The sequence below is a fragment of the Arachis hypogaea genome, chromosome 14 (assembly GCF_003086295.3).
Source record: "Arachis hypogaea cultivar Tifrunner chromosome 14, arahy.Tifrunner.gnm2.J5K5, whole genome shotgun sequence".
NCBI classification, from domain to species: Eukaryota; Viridiplantae; Streptophyta; class Magnoliopsida; order Fabales; family Fabaceae; genus Arachis; species Arachis hypogaea.
This window is the reverse complement of record NC_092049.1, coordinates 27925260-27929526: the sequence shown is the minus strand read 5'-3', so window position 1 is coordinate 27929526 and position 4267 is coordinate 27925260. Positions and strand designations below refer to the sequence as shown.

Here is a 4267-nt window from a genome sequence, read left to right as displayed (position 1 = left end):
ATTAACTTGATGAGTCAATATTTTATTCTGAGCCAATATGGCATTCAGAGTATCAATTTCAAGAACTCCCTTCTTCTGAGGCGTCCCATTACTCACAAGATTCCTCTCAGAAGTGTACATGAACTGGTTATTAGCAACCATGTCAATGAGTTCTTGAGCTTCTGCAGGCGTTTTCTTTAGGTGAATGGATCCACCTGCAGAAGTATCCAATGACATTTTAGCTAATTCAGACAGACCATCATAGAATATATCCAGGATGGTCCATTCTGAAAGCATGTCAGAAGGACACTTTTTGGTCAGTTCCTTGTATCTCTCCCAAGCTTCATAGAGGGATTCACCTTCTTTCTGTCTGAAGGTTTGAACATCCACTCTAAGCTTACTCAGCTTTTGAGGAGGAAAGAACTTGGCTAAGAAAGCCTTGACCAGCTTATCCCAAGAGTTCATGCTATCTTTAGGTTGAGAATCTAACCATATTCTAGCTCTGTCTCTCACAGCAAAAGGGAAAAGCATGAGCCTGTAGACTTCAAGATCTACTCCATTAGTCTTAACAGTATCACAGATCTGCAAGAATTCAGTTAAGACTGAAAAGGATCTTCAGATGGAAGTCCATGAAACTTGCAGTTTTGTTGCATCAGAGAAACTAATTGAGGTTTCAGCTCAAAATTGTTTGCTCCAATGGTAGGGATGGATATGCTTCTTCCATGTAAATTGGAATTAGGTGCAGTAAAGTCACCAAGCATCCTCCTTGCATTATTATTATTTTCGGCTGCCATCTCCTCTTCCTGTTCGAAAATTTCTATAAGGTTATCTCTGGATTGTTGTATTTTAGCTTCTCTTAGTTTCCTCTTCAGAGTCCTTTCAGGTTCAGGATCTGCTTCAACAAGAATGTTCTTGTCCTTGCTCCTGCTCATATGAAAAAGAGGGAACAGAAAAATAATAATAATAGGGATCCTTTTTACCCAGGTATAGAGGTTCCCCTGTGTGAGTAGAAGAAGAAAAGAATGTAATGTAAAGAAGGGAAAAAGAGAAAATTCGAACACAGATGGAAGAGGGGGTTCGAATTTGGGTGAGATGAAGTATTAGTAGATGAATAAATAAATAGAAGGAGATGAGAGGGAAAGAGGATTTTCGAAAATAAAATTTTGAAAAGGGGTTAGTGATTTTCGAAAATTAGGAATGAAATCAAATTAAAATTAAAAATTGAAACAATTAATTAATTAAAAAGAATTTTTGAAAAAGGGGGAGGTATTTTCGAAAATTAGAGAGGGATAGTTAGTTAGGTAGTTTTGAAAGAGATAAGAAACAAACAAAAAGTTAAGTGGTTAGTTGAAAGAGATTTGAAATTCAATTTTTAAAAGATAAGAAGATAAGAAGTTAGAAAAGATATTTTAAAATAAAATTTTTGAAAAAGATATGATATGAAAAGATATGATTTTGAAAAAGATAAGATAAAAAGATATTTTTGAAAAGACATGATTGAAATTAGTTTTGAAAAAGATTTGATTTTTAAAATCACAATTAATGACTTGATTCACAAGAAATCACAAGATATGATCCTAGAACTTAAAGTTTGAATCTTTCTTAACAAGTAAGTAACAAACTTGAAATTTTTGAATTAAAACATTAATTGTTGATGATATTTTCGAAAATATGATGTAAAATTAAGATAAAGATTTTTGAAAAATATTTTTAAAATTTTTGAAAATAAATAAGAAAAATGAAAAAGATTTGATTTTTTGAAAAAGATTTTGAAAAGATAAGATTTTTAAATTGAAAATTTGATTTGACTCATAAGAAACAACTAAATTTTAAAAATTTTTGAAAAAGTCAATCCAAATTTTCAAAATTTATGAGAGAAAAAGGAAAGATATTTTTTTTTATTTTTGAATTTTTAATGATGAGAGAGAAAAACATGAAAAATGATGCAATGTATGAAAATGTTGGATCTAAACATGTGATGCATGCAAGAACATTATGAATGTCAAGATGAACACCAAGAACACTATGAATGTCAAGATGAACATCAAGAACTTATTTTTGAAAAATTTTCAAGAAAAGAAAAACATGCAAGACACCAAACTTAGAAATTTTTCATGTATGGACACTATGAATGCAAGAATGCATATGAAAAACAAGAAAAGACACAAAACAAGAAAATATGAAGATCAAACAAGAAGACTGGCCAAGAACAACTTGAAGATCATGAAGAACACTATGAATGCATGAATTTTTGAAAAATGCATAAAAATTTTTAGAAAAAAAATGCAATTGACACCAAACTTAAAAATTGACTCAAGACTTAAACAAGAATCACAAAATATTTTTTATTTTTATGATTTTATAAATTTTTTTTATTTTTCGAAAATCATTTGAAAAAGAAAAATAAGGATTTCAAAATTTTTAATATGAATTCCAAGAATCTTGCACTCTTAGTCTAAAGCTCCAATCTGAGGGTTAGACATGGCTTAATAGCCAACTAAGCTTTAGAAGATACAAATCAGGCATACAACAGCTGAAACTTCATCCAACTTCATATACTTATAAGTGGAAGCCTTAGTCCAAGAAGACATGGCTTTACAGCCAGCCAGGCTTCAACATGCTTCATAAAACACTAGAATTCATTCTTAAAAATTCTGAAGAAAAATATAAATTTTTGAAATTATTTATTTATTTTTTTTCGATAATAAAGGAAAATTTTTTTTTTGAAAGATTTTTGAAAACAAAATAAGAAGAAAATTACCCAATCTGAGCAACACGATGAACCGTCAGTTGTCCAAACTCAAAATAATCCCCGGCAACGGCGCCAAAAACTTGGTATGCAAAATTGTTACTCTGAGGTTGTAAAATTTGTTGTTCGTTCTCTCCCTGGCAATGGTGCTAATAACTGGTGCACAATACCATGGTCCAAACATAACTTCACAACTTCGCACAACTAACCAGCAAGTGCACTGGGTCGTCCAAGTAATAAAACCTTACGTGAGTAAGGGTCGATCCCACGGAGATTGTCTGCTTGAAGTAAGCTATGGTCATCTTGTAAATCTCAGTCAGGCAGATATTAAATGGTTATGGAGTTTTCGAAAATAAATAATAAATAAACAGAAAATAAAGATAGAAATACTTATGTAAATCATTGGTGAGAATTTCAGATAAGCGCATAGAGATGCTTTCATTCCTCTGAACCTCTGCTTTCCTGCTGTCTTCATCCAATCAATCCTACTCCTTTCCATGGCAAGCTGTATGTAAGGGCATCACCGTTGTCAATGGCTACATCTCATCCTCTCTATGAAAATGGTCCGATGCGCTGTCACTGCATGGCTAATCATCTGGAGGCATCACCGTTGTCAATGGCTACATCCCATCCTCTCTGTGAAAATGGTCCGATGTGCTGTCACTGCATGGCTAATCATCTGGAGGTTCTCGATCATACTGGAATAGGATTTACTATCCTTTTGCGTCTGTCACTACGCCCAGCACTCGCGAGTTTGAAGTTTGTCACAGTCATTCAATCCCTGAATCCTACTCGGAATACCACAGACAAGGTTTAGACTTTCCGGATTCTCATGAATGCCGCCATCAATCTAGCTTATACCACGAAGATTCTGATTAAGAGATCCAAGAGGTACTCATTCAATCTAAGGTAGAACGGAAGTGGTTGTCAGGCACGCGTTCGTGGGGGAATGATGATGATTGTCACGTTCATCACATTCATGTTGGAGTACGAATGAATATCTTAGAAGCGGAATAAGTTGAATTGAATAGAGAAACAGTAGTACTTTGCATTAAATCATGAGGAACAGCAGAGCTCCACACCTTAATCTATGGAGTGTAGAAACTCTACCGTTAAAAATTACATAAGTGAAAGGTTCAGGCATGGCCGAATGGCCAGCCCCCATGATCTAAGAACTAGACGTCCCAAGATGTCTAAAAGACTAGTAAAAAGTTCTATTTATACTAAACTAGCTACTAGGGTTTACAGAAGTAAGTAATTGATGCATAAATCCACTTTCGGGGCCCACTTGGTGTGTACTTGGGCTGAGCTTGAAGTTTACACGTGCAGAGGCTTCTTCTAGAGTTGAACGCCAAGTTGTAACGTGTTTTTGGTGTTCAACTCTGGTTCGTGACGTGTTTCTGGCGTTTAACTCCAGACTGCAGCGTAGAACTGGCGTTCAACGCCCATTTGCATCATCTAAACTCGGTCAAAGTATAAACTATTATATATTGCTGGAAAGCCCTAGATGTCTACTTTCCAAAGCAATTGGAAGCGCGC

General features: G+C 34.5%; 1 non-coding gene across 1 annotated transcript; it reads left to right on the top strand.

Moving 5' to 3' along the window:
* The first annotated feature begins 270 nt into the window (after positions 1-270).
* On the top strand, positions 271-378 carry LOC112746285 (small nucleolar RNA R71). The gene has a single exon (XR_003174177.1). It is a non-coding gene; the product is annotated as a small nucleolar RNA R71 (small nucleolar RNA).
* Positions 379-4267: the final 3889 nt, after the last annotated feature.